Genomic DNA, 13335 nt, shown 5'->3' on the forward strand with positions numbered 1-13335 from the left:
TAACCACCCATGTAGGCAGCGCTGTCGGCAGGATAGCTTCTCCCATCGACATAACTGCTGCCTCTCAGGGAGGTGGATTAACTACACCTATGGGAGAGCTCTCTCCTGTCAGTTTAGAGCATCTTCATTAAAGTGTTTCAGCAGCGCAGCTGCATGAGCGCAGCTGTGCCAATAAGTGTTTTAAGTGCAGACTTGCCCTTACGTAGTTAGGTCGACGTAAGCTGCCTTGCAGTGAGTGACCTTGTAGTGTAGATCAGGCGTCAGTTAACAGATGTAGTTTAGAGGGGGCCGTTTCACTTTCCTGTCTGCAGATTATCCCAGCAGCTGTCAGGAAAAAACAAATAGTTCATTTGCTTATAATGTGTTAAACTTTATTCACACTTAGAAGAAAACATTCAGCAAAAGAATTTTCTCATTATAAATATTGTCTACTAAATTTTACCGTCTCTCCAAAACACAAGTTTTTGGAGCATGTCAGAAGTGTGTGTTAGTGACCTTTATTCTTGAGATCCCCTCTCTCACTGAAAGTTGAACTAAAATATACATAAGGCCCCCACCCAGATGCCCATGGTTTTCAGTGGATCTGTATTTTCCACAATGGAATTGGTAAAATTGTTTTTTCCTTCTCCCCAAATGTCATCATAGAAGAAGGTATGATCCCACCATCTTAGTAGTATTAAAAAAACCCAGCATATACATATTTGTCTATTACTTCTCTTCAGTGTCTGACTTAGTGTAAAGTAAGTCAAATCATCAGGCCAAATGTCAAGTTAATGGAACTCTGTCCATTGTAAAAAATAATAGGACCTACAATAAAAAATAAAATGAAAGATTTTACAAGAAATATTATGCTGCAGATACACTGTATAAAGAAAAAGAGGTCAGCAAAACAAGACCTGTAAAATAATATCGGTTATAGAAAATTAGGACTGTAGACAGATTATATTATTTCTCAAGGGAAAAAGGAAGGCTGAGGGTGCAGACAAATTTATTTTCCAAAGGAGAGAAAATATTGGAAATGTTCAAGCTCACACAAAAGGAGGTGATAATGGCATTTCAAAGAATGGTTGGTTAGACACAGACTAGATCTGGGAACCACCCCAGAATTGTGGCAGTGGGTGTAAAGAAGGTATGGGAACCTTAAGAAGAATCATATGTCTGTGATTATTGTCTTGCTCATGGTCTTCGGAGAGCTGCTTGGTCGTACATTCACTAGTCAAAACGTTCTGGACATCATAAAGGAACCCCGACCCAAGATTTGTGAATCCGACCCGTGTCCTTCCTGGTCTGTGAGAGTCATGAACAACTGGTGTGACTGTGACTCCTAACGAAAATAGCCAATGCCTTGTTCAGAGAGGAATCTTCCCTTTCACATTTAAACACGCAATAGTTCAATCAACACTGAACAAACCTACCCTGGATACTTCAGTCCTAGCCAACTGTTGCTATGATGTGGCTTACTTCATATACTAAAGGCACTGATTTTTGCTAAGAAGTATTCAGGAGCCAATAGTGGGGTAGAGGATGGGTTGCCATCCAACTATCAACTTAAAAAACTTCTTTATAAAGCAAAGGGTTCAAGATCAGACCGAACATTTCAGCAAAGACCAGAGCAAGTAGTTAGTCTACACTGGCAACAGCAAAAAAGAGAAGACTGGGATTAATAATGTATTTATATTTTCTGTTACATTTCTCACCCTATTTTTATAATTTTGATATCAATAAATATTTGTGCTGGTTATGGGCAATCATCTTCCAAGGTTCTGTACTCTGGCGTCCCTTCTGCTGAATGTCAAAATAAATGCAGAGAAATTCTAAAGTGGTGGAAACTTCATAGACTTCTTTGTGCCCATGAATTGCATATAATCGTGCAAACATCTGTAAACATATTCAGTTGCTAGTCTATCCCAAAATCAACATTGAAGCATGCAGCATTCACATCTTCTGAATGCGAGATGCAGTTTAGTAGCCTTTTAAGACAGCATTCTAATCTTGCTGTGACTAACTTCAGAGACCAGCAAATCAACATACAAGACTGGGAGCATACAACTCACAGAAAGCTTCTTTGTGTGGTCTCTCAGAATTTTATCATTATTTTATGCCAGAAGCCTAAATGCTGATTTGGGGGCATGTGATCACCCAGTAATACTCTTGGATCCCTTGGTGATGTTGAGCTCTCACATCACAGCAGCCAGAAGTAACGCTTTCTACCATCTCCTCCTGTTGGCTAGAAGACACCATTGCATCCTGGCAGACAAAGACTTGGCCTCAGTTATTCATGCCTTCATCACCTCTCGGCTGGTCTACTGCAATGCAATACTGTGACCCAGGGATCCCTTGGTGCCAACTGGCAGAGGGCACAGGGGATGCACAAAGTTTTACAGGATCCCCTGGGTTGGATATCTGCATAATAGTTCATGTAAAGGCGGCTTGTGAAATCTCTACCTAGAGCCAGTAGCCCTCTGGTCATCATAGTCATTGGAAAATGTATGGAGTTGTGTATCTATATTTAAGGAGTTGTGTATCTATACTGAAAATTATGCTCTTAAAGTGTTGGAGTTAAGGCAGGTCACCAGGAGGTGACATCTCTTAGAGATATTCCCCTCAAGCAGGAGGTAACTGACGCCTGTTTCCCTTTCTGGCCATTTGTCAACTGTATGCCTCACACTTTGTGTCTATTTGTATGCTGAGCAGGTGCCAATTGAGACATTGTGAAATCTACAAGAAAGGAAATCTACAGGGTGAAACAAATAGCAAGGGGGTGTCTTCTTTATGAATAAAGACAAAGGATTGGTCTGGTGTATCTTGGAGTGCAAAGAAATTGTCAGGACCCTCGCTACAGGGCCTGGGTCAAGCCTGGGGCCTGGATTTGTGGGGACATTGTCCCAGTTCAGTCTAGAGGGTCTAAGCCCAAACCAGCAGTCTGTATTAGTGTCAAGCCATATGATCAGGTTGGAGTCAAGTCAAGCCACACCAGATCAGAGCCATGTGAGTCAGCCAAAGTAGGATTAGTGAAACAGAGGCAGGGTGAGAATGCAGGAGCAGAGGACTAGGAACCAGAAGCCAGATTAGGTATCAGAAGCAGGATTGGGGCCAGAAACCAGGAGCAATACAATGTATCAGGAGTGAATTGGATGCCTCCAGATGTTCCTCTCTTAGGCTTTAAATAACATGCTTCAGCCAACTAGTGAATGCAATAGGCTCTCCCAGTCAGCATCTCTGTAGTTCAGTGGTGCTTGGTCCCACAGGACTCACAGTCAGTCAGTTGCTGCTCTGTCAAAGTTGTTGGGTGGTGGTGTGGATACAGCAGATGCTCAGAGACTATCTGACCTAGGCCCTAGCCCTGTGGATCGTCACAGAGACATCCCTTGTTTTTGAAGTCCAGGCTGTAGATTCTGAGTTACGATTTTATTTTTTATGTAACCATTTGTTTCCAATGTATTTTTTTACCATGCTCAGGCAATAATGTTCTCTGTTTCCCTCTTTTCAAGGGCCTTCCACCTCCACAGGATAAATCATGGCACCTGAAGCCTGGGTGCCTGAACCACCTTACTGTGGGGAAGAGAAAGAGAGTCTAGGATGAGCTAATGGGAGACCTGCTTGATTAAACAAATTCCAGGTTCCAACTCAACCACCAAAAGGATAAGGATATTTGCAGGGAAGAAAGACACAGAGGCTGCACAGCATGAGGAGAGACTGGCAGATACATTCTTGGAGAGAGGTCAGCTGGTCTGCATTACTGGTTGTTGCAGCTTGTAAATACCTATGTGAAATAAAATGTTGGATTTGTACAGAAGGCAAGAGTAACAAATTTTATTATAGGTAGTGGTAAAAGTGGCACAGACTTTAATGAATTTCATCAAATACCTAATCTCAAAGTTTCATAATAAACATATACAAACTGCCATCACAGTAATCCATAACCTGTAAATGGCAGCACATTGCCAGTATGGATAACATGCATAATGTATGTTATCGAAGTATTTACAGAATTCATGATATACAATACCTACACATTTACAAGAAGGATCATGCACACAACCACTTCAAATACCATTTCATTACCCCTCATGAATGGGACCAGGCATACCCATTATATTATTGAGCTCTTATTATTCTAAGGATCTCAGATTTCCATTGCATGAGTAACCACTGTCTGGTTGTGTGTACTGGTTCAGCTGTCAGCAGTGTCCTGATTCCATTCCTGATGAAAAGGTTCCCCCTTCTCTTTGCAAACATTGTGTAGGGCACAGCAATCCTCAATATTGTTGACTTCATTAATGACACTGGATTCCAAATGATTTTGAAGGCTGTGCCAGCAGGCTTTTAATCTGCCAAATGCACATTCCACCACCTTCATACAGCTAGCATGTAGCTGAACCTTTTGTTGACAGGTCCTCTGAAATCAGGATATGGTTTCATAACCCATGTCAATAGGGGCTTTTAGAATTATAATAGGAACAGTTACTCCATTTATAACATTGTCATTTTGTAGGAATAATCTCACAGCTTCTCTATGAAGGTAAACAAGCTCAAAAGAAAAAGGAAAGAGACAGCTGAAAAGGCAAATCCATCAGCATCAACAGCTGTAAATATAAGCCCAGTAAATATATTTTGCTTATTGGTCTGGTTATTTTATGAGGTTTTGTAGTTTAAGCAAATACATAGGTGTGGGTGAGAGAGATGGTAAAGTTAAGTTTCGTAAAATGTTTATTTGATGCTAAATTGGAACATCTCTGTTTTTCTCAGTCAGGCATGGGCAGCTCTCCTGACAATGCTATAGTCAGAGCTACAGGGACACCTCCACCAGAACTGCCAAAGAACCAGAAATCTGCTCTTACACCTTTCACAACAACGGCTGATGGCTGGTGAAGCACTGTACACTTTGTATTCTGTTGTAATTGAAATCAATATATTTGAAAATGTAAAAAACATCAAAAATATTTAAATAAATCATATTCTGTTATTGTTTAATAGCACAATTAATTGTGATTAATTTTTATAATTGCTTGACAGCCCTACTGATTATACATAATATGACACTACATAATAATATACTACCCTTTGTATTTAAATAGTCGCATACCACCAATCTTATCAATTTAAGAAAATAAACACATTTTTATGTAATATTTTAAATTATGAAATGCCTTTACATATAACAGATTAAATGAGAACTGAATATTTCCCAGGGTAAAGTTCAAATAATTTTGCTAAGTGTAGATTCTGGAATCTAATTAAGCACTAACTTAAACTTTTTAAGATCAGGGCGTCAGATTCACTATTGGCAGTCTCAAGCATTCAAAAATCAGGAGTCACGTTCTTCAAAAGCACAAGATTAAAAAAAGGATCTTTTTATCTGCTCTTTAGATTTTGTTCCTTTCAGATGAACTTGGGTCACAAGCTCAACCTTTTTTCCCCCACAACCATGAGGCCTGGAAACTTCCCTTAAAAAAAAAGAAGAAGAAGAAGAAAGTAAGTTGAGTTTCTCATGAATTCACAACATGCAAGGAGCTGGACTTTAAGAAAAACACCCAACATCATGAGACTTATGATAAAATCCTGAGAGTTAGCAACAGCAAACTCATTCAGAGGAAAGGGCCAGGTCCCATACTTAATTACGGTCTCTGAGCTGGAATGTAAATTCAGACTTCATCCTCCAGTCAGTCCACTGTGGGAGTTGCTGAGATGTTTACACAGAGATCAAGAAAATACAACTTTTGTAACTATACTCTGATACTGCAATGGGTTCTTTGTGATCTGACCTCTGTGCCTATTGTAGAGCCTCATCTGCCACTGTAGAGTTCACTGCAGGATCAGTACCTTAGCTGACACGTTAAACCTGTTTCTCCTCATTCCAATGTCACATTGTACAAAACTTATAATGTTGCTTTAACATCCAAGATATTTCCATATTTAAATTTACTGTATTCACTGCAGTTAAAGGATCAGATGCCCAGTCCTGTATTTTCTAAGCCAGAATCCCCAAGTGAGTTTTGCCTGAATTATAATTAGGCCCATAGAATTTAACTTTTTCATGTACTAATTTTCATTCTTTTAAGTATATTCATTGTAAGAGTACACAGGATGCTCATTTCCTCTTGTAACTAAACCAAAGAAACATTTAGTGTAACAGCGAATTACATTTCCAGTTTTAACTATATAGATGCAGTATCATGTACTGTCAAGACCGCATATATTTCATAAGCAAATATGTTCTGCGTTTTTTATATGATGTTTTTGTTTTTTTAAGTTATGTAAGCTTGGATACTAAATTATAGGTTTTATTTACCCAAGTGGGCGTCTTGAATAGTTTGTGACCTGCACTTATTGAAGGTGCTTTTTAAAAACACAAGAGACTGTTCAACTGCCAAATTTAGGCTAGAGTATAGTATATCTTCAGGTCTTGGGTCCCAATCCTGCAAACATGCATAATGGGACTGTTTGTATGAGTAAAGTTATGCACATGCATACATGTTTGTGAGATCAGGGCCTTATTTTAGAAAAGTATGCTACAGCATATCAGCTTTCAAGTTAAGGCAGAGAAATTGCTTTATCTATTCCACAGTAGATCATTTTGTGGACTAGACAACAAAGCTATATATTAAATATCATTGTGGCATAGGAGAAGGGGAGGAATTCATACCTTAAGGAGACTTTTTTTTCCCAATACAATGACACTAGAGAGTACTGCATATAGTCGTTATATGCATCTGAAATTGTGAGCTCTTTGAGGCAGGGACCATGAGTTGTATTGTGTTGGTTAACACATAAATAATAATGTAGTCAGAATAGAAGGAAGCACACATACAGCTATAAAAGAAGACATTCAGATGTTTTAGGTTAGAAAATACAAACAGTTTCTTACCAAAAATTTCTTATTGTAATATTTCTAATATGTTTTTCGACTGATTATGTCTTTTGTTAGCCAGATGGTATTTTATTTTATCTCAAATTCATCAATATAAAGAGATGACGATTTATGTTACAATAGTATCTAAGGGCTCTAAATGAGATCAGGGCCCCCCTGTGCAAGGCACTGTACAGACATAAGAACATCAGAACAACGATACTGAGTCACACCAAAGGTCCATCTAGCCCAGTATTCTGTCTTCTGACAGTGGCCAATGCCAGGTGCCCCAGAGGGAATGAACAGAACAGGTAATCATCAAGTGATCCATCCCGTGCCCATTCCCAAGAGACAGTCCTTGCCCTAAGAACATTCCACGTAAATAGGCAAGACAGACAACTGGCAGGAGAAGAGCAGAGAGGTGAGGTGATTTGCTCAAGGTCGCACAGCAAGTTAGTGGCAGGGCTGGAAATAGCACCCAAGTGCCCTGAGTCCCAGGCCAACGTCATATCCACTAGACCACAGTACCTTTATCTCTGCTTAACTTGGTCCTTACTGTTCAAATAATTGTTTTTCACTAAGGAGAAAGTGAATACAATATATTAGCATTCAAGATCAAATATGGAATACTTTGAATAAAAATGTGTTGCCTAAATAGTTAAGATTTTAAAATTATTTGAGTGTTACCATAGTAATAGCACACATATATTAATGTCCAAATGTAATACTAATTGGAGCCTTGTGGCTATGATTTTTTTTAAAATGACAAATGAGAGTCAGTCTAGTGACCATATAAAAAGGATTAAAACTCCTGTGAGGAAACCCTGACCCATCTGACATCAATTGCTAAAACTCCTATTGACTTTATTGGGGTCAGGAGTTCATCCTTGGTTTTCATCAGTCAAAGCAGACCCTGATAGTGTGCAAACTTCTTCACCCAGCTCTGTCACTGTACCTCAATCCTGACTTGGAACATGTTTGTGCTACTTCCTACTGTGCCAAACAGACAGTTTTTATGGTGCCCTTAGATGGGGAATTACCATCCTTCTTAACTCAAAAAGAGAATTTGAACTCAAGTCTCTGAGGGTGAAAGGCTAGTGTACTTGTCTGTTGTGCTTTTAAAAATATGAAGTTTAGCTTTTATTAGTCTTCACCATCTTCTTGGGAGAGGGGGTAAATACTCTATTATTAAGAAATCATTTATTGTCATGGGAGTTACAAGCCTGCAGTGTATTTGCTCTTATACAGAGGTTTTTTTTAATTCTCCCTTCAACTGACCTTGGAGTACATTAAAGGAAGTACAGGTTTCTCTTACATAACTTTTCAGGTTACTTTCAAATATTGTAACAATGACTATTAGAGTAATAGCAGAAAACAGAATGCAGGACAAATTTGTCAAAATTCATAGTTCTGAGCAGCAAATGAAACAATTGTGTATTTATTCTGGATTTTTAGAAACTAATTACTGCAGATTTAATGCTTCAGGGCCAAACTCAAGTCACTGGATGCTCCCATTGGCATCCGTGGGCAGAATTTCAGGGGTAAGTGTCTGCTTACTCTTAGTATTACATATATTGTGGTGGGACATAAGGTCCCAACCAAGGTCTAGGCCCTGTTGTGTTAAACACTGTAGAAACAGAAAAAAGGATAGTCCCTGCCCTAAAGAGCTTATAGTCTAAATATCCATCCACTGTACAAGCTGGGTCTCAGTTTTAAATGCAATCTGAAACAGCTTTATTTATAATTTCTCCTATAGGAATCAGATATCCAGGAGCAAGACTCAACCTTGTGCTCCTCTAGCCATTGTTGTACTAATAAAAAATGTACGTCACCAAAACCTTAACTCCCTGTTAAGGGAACAAAAGTTTTCATTTCTGTCTATTGCAAAACTATGCCTATGTCTTAGTTTAGTACTGGTTTCAACAGAAGATGCTGCTGATGAAAATTATGCTGGAAGGAAGGATGCAACCCTATTGTTAAACCGTATTGTTAAATGCAACCATGCTGTTAAAACGTCTTTTGTTGGTAAGTTCACTGATGACTGTTTAACGCTGCCTCTTATTTTTATACAGCTTGATCAGACCTAACAAGTTAGAGGATTTGTAACTTGTAAATTGTAGTTAAAAGTCACATGTGATGCTCACCTATAATATGGCTGGTGAAATGTATAGATTAACTTGAAAAACTGCAAGCAATAAGTCTTGCTTTAAACCATCACTCAGCATTTTACATTTTATGACAGTTTGGAAAGAAAAACTATTAGATTAGGTCAGAATAATTCCTCCTTTGTATTCTCTAGACTAGGCAACCAATCTTACACTTCTCCTTTCTAATACACATTTAATGAGCACTGGTGCCAAACCCACCCACAGCAAATACCAACAATTGATTTGAAAGGTTATGTTATATGTATATGTGAATACGGTACTGTTATGCTTTCTGTGGTGAGGCATAGATCTGTTTTGGTTCCTATTTTCTAAATCACGCATGAGATGAAAAACCCAGTGGTCATCTGTGTCTCAATATATCATATGAGGTCTTTTTGTTTGTTTGCTTTATGAGAAGAAGAAGAGGTCGCTAACAATGCCTCTTGTGCATACATTTCCCTCCAAAAACATTTTTAAATTAAGGGAAATAGTAATTAAAAACAACATTTTGTAAAATGTTAAATGAATGAACTCTAGGGTCTCTTGTCTGTTCAAGTGTATCCATAAACTTAAAAAGCACACAGTCATTAACAGAATTACTCCTCCTGCCCAAATGCAATGCCTTGTCTACACTAAAGGGAAAAGGTGATCTAAGCTACGCAATTTGAGTTACATGAATAGTGTAACTCAAGTCAACGTAGCTTAGATCTACTTACTGCGGTGTCCACAGTACGCAAAGTTGACAGGAGACGCTCTCCCGTCAACTCCCCCTACTTGCCTTGATCTGGTGGAGTACAGGAGTTGAGAAGAGAGCGATCTGCAGCCAATTTAGTAGGTCTTCACTAGACCACTTAAATCGACTGCTGATGCATCTATCGCTGCTCAATGATCCCCCAGTTACTGTAGACAAGCCCTCAGTTTCCTTTTACAGTTTTGGGAGCTTACCAGAGAGGACACATCCCAGTAACTGTATGTTAAAAGCTATGAGAAAAATACCCCAGCTGTGCCAAATCATAATTTCAAAAGAGAGTAAAATACAGTTCTCACAGGTAAGGAATTGTAAGGCGGTCGCAGCTCTCTCCCGTCCGTCAGGATGGGAAACCACACCCCCTTCGCTACGACACTTCTGGCATGCTTCAGTTCAGGGGAAAATCAGCTCACAGTTAGTGTCCCAGGCCTGCAGGCAGGCCGAGCAGCAATAAGTCTATAGGCCTGAAGTCCTCAATCAGGGCGGGGTGACACCAGTTAATGGCTCTGGCCAGTGTCTGGGAGAGCTGCAATGAGTCTATCTGCCCGGGCCATTGTAACAATGTGGCCTCTGGCAGGACACAACTGAGAGTATCAGTTCAGGACAAATTGCTTAGAGCAGGGCAGTTACAGCCCAAAGCTGGGTGTCCTTTATTACTAAGGCACATCAAAACAGCTAAACAGAGAGGACTTCGGTTTTACCCCACTGCCTAACCAGAAGTCATACAAGCAATTCCCTCAGACACTCCAGTTTCCCAGTATCACCATCAGCACCACTCGTTATGGGGATGAATGGTACCATAACCAGACCAACATTTGGTTCTCCTGGACTTCTTCCTACCCTGTCTCCCTGCTCTGTAGTCTGCAGGTCCTCCTTTTCCTTGAGGTACTTGGTGGGTGAACGAGGTTTCTGGCAACTCCTACCCACTGTGGGCCTTGGTGGACAGCCAGGAACTCACTAGGGTCTTGGCATGGTTGGTCTCTGTGACCTGCGGCTCCGACTGCTTCTGGGCAGGAGCTTTCAACACACATCCGCTCTCCTCCCTGATCATCCCAGACTGAGCTGGACTACCATCTTCTATAGTCTGCCTCCAGTCAAGAGTGACAGAAGCTCCCTAAAAGTGGAGGGGCTACTGGTGCCCAAACTGTGGCCCTGCCCCCACACCATCCCTTCCCCCCGAGGCTCCGTCCCCTGCTTGCTCCTCTCCACCCCCTGTCCCTCGTCACTTGCCCTTATGTCAGATAAGAAGTGAAGGGGTCATGTCCCATTGTCCCCCCGTTTTGATGCCCCTGCCTCCAGTTGAAGCATGCCCAACAAGGGTGAGGGGGTGTCGTCCCTTTGGCCCACAGGATATGGTTAACCCCTGCAGGGCCAGCGTGTGGTAAATACACCCTGTCACAAACTCCCCACTGTGAGATAGGGTCCAGTGGTGGCTCCCCATCTCCATCTTCCCTATCCATGCAGGAGAAGAAATCTGCATTCATGTAGGTCTTGCCTGGTGAACATGATACACAGAAGTCATAAGGCTGGAGGGAGAGGTACTGCCTCATAATCCATGCATTGCTATCCTTCATGCTATTGAGCCACTGGAGGCATGCATGGTTGGTGACCATCTGAAAGGAGTTCCTCAGTAGATAGTACCCCAGGGCATTGATTGCCCACTTCACAGTCAGGTACTCTCTCTGTGGACAAATATCAGGTCTCTCTGGGAAACAGCTTATGACTCAGGTAGAGAACTGGGTGTTCCTGCCTGTCGACCTCCTGGAACAACACCACCCCAAGTCCCACTTCTGATGAATTTGTCTGGAAGTACTTTGTAAAGTCGAGGTGAAACAGAACCAACTGCTTGGTCAGCTGTTCTTTCAGATCCCGAAAGGCTCTTTCACATTCCTCTGACCATTAGATCTTCTGGGGTCAGGAGGTTTTTTGTTAAGTCCAATAGGGGGTGGCCAGCATTGCAATTGGCATTAATTGGTGGTAATACCCCACCAACCTGAGGAACTGTCTTACTTGCTTTTTCATCATAGGTGTGGGCAGTCCCACAGGGCTTGCTCTTGTCTACCAATGGGCATAGTATCTCCTTCCCTACCATGTATCCCAGGTAGGTCACCTCTCTCTGCCCGAGATGACACTTGGCCAGTCTGGCTTCTCCAAGGGCTCACAGTATGTTAGTGAGGTGCTGAAGGTGTTCTTCCTAGCTGTAACTGTAGACTAGGATATCAATATACATAGCCGCATACTGGCTGTGTGGCTCTAACAGTTGGTTCATTAGCTGCTGGAAAGTGGCCACGGCCCTGTGCAGGGTGACAAATTGGTACAGGCCAAACAGAGTATGGAAGGCCTTCTTCTCCTAGGATGCCAGCATCAGGGGTATCTGCCAGTAACCCTTGGTCAGGTCCAGGGCACTGCCCAGCCGCTCGTAACTCATCTACCCAGGGTATGGGGTAGGCATCAAACCAGGAGATCGCAATCACCTTCCTGAAATTGATACAAAATCTTATGGCCTCGTCTGGCTTCAGGACCAGCTTTATCAGGCTCTACCACTCACTCCAAGATTCTTCCACCACTCCTAGGGCCAGCGTCATTTTGAGCTCCTTTTGGATGGCATCCCACATCTTCTTAGGAAAAGTGTGGTGGTTGTCCCGGACCTTCTGGCCTGGAATGGTGATTTATTGCATTAGTTCTGGGAGGGTAGAGGGGATCAATAAGCCCTCCTGGGCTTACCAAGCCCTTAGGAGGTTCATGTGGTATGTTTGGACCTCTCTCCACCTCCCTGGTAACCAGACTTTGTAATCCACGTGCCCTACCCATCACGCCACCTCAAAGGAGCCTTGCCACTTGGCCAGGAGCTTGAATTCAGAGGAGGGAAGTAGGAGTAGGTTGCTGTCCCCGAGTTCAAAGGTCTGCAGTTTCATCCCTCAGTTGTATTGGCGTTCTTTTGCTTGGTGCGTCTGCAGTAGATTCTTCTGGGTGAATGTCCCAAGCCTCTGGAGACATTCCTGCAGCTGTATTATGTAGGGGACCAACCCCATGGCCCAGGATTCCTGCTCATCACAGGTTTCCTTAAGGAGGTTTAGGATTCCCTGGGGTTGCCTCCCGTAGAGTAGCTCAAATGGGAGAAACCTGTGGAAGCTTGAGGGATCTCGCGCACTGTGAACAACAATGCAGGTAATAACTTATCCCAGTGTCACAGGTTGTCCTCCATGAATTTCTTAAGCATTGATTTCAAAGTCCCATTGAATCTCTCCACCAGACCATCCATATGGGGCTGATACACTGAGGTTTTAAGGGCTCCAATTTTCAATAACTGGCACAGCTCCACCATTAACTTCGATGAGACATTGGTCCCTCAGTCAGTATCTTCAAGGGTATGCCTACCCATGCAAGGATTTTTAGAAGCTCTGTGACTATTGTGGGGGCCATGGTCATCTGTAACGGCACGGCCTCAAGTCGCATAATCTACCACTATGAGGATTTACTGACATGCTGACCTGCTCTTTTCCAAGGGCCCTATCAGGTCTATGCCAATCTGCTCAAAGGGCATCCCAACTATGGGGAGCGGTATCAGGGCGCCCTGGACACTTCCTTTG

Source organism: Caretta caretta, chromosome 1, assembly GCF_965140235.1.
Source record: "Caretta caretta isolate rCarCar2 chromosome 1, rCarCar1.hap1, whole genome shotgun sequence".
In the NCBI taxonomy this organism is placed as follows: Eukaryota; Metazoa; Chordata; order Testudines; family Cheloniidae; genus Caretta; species Caretta caretta.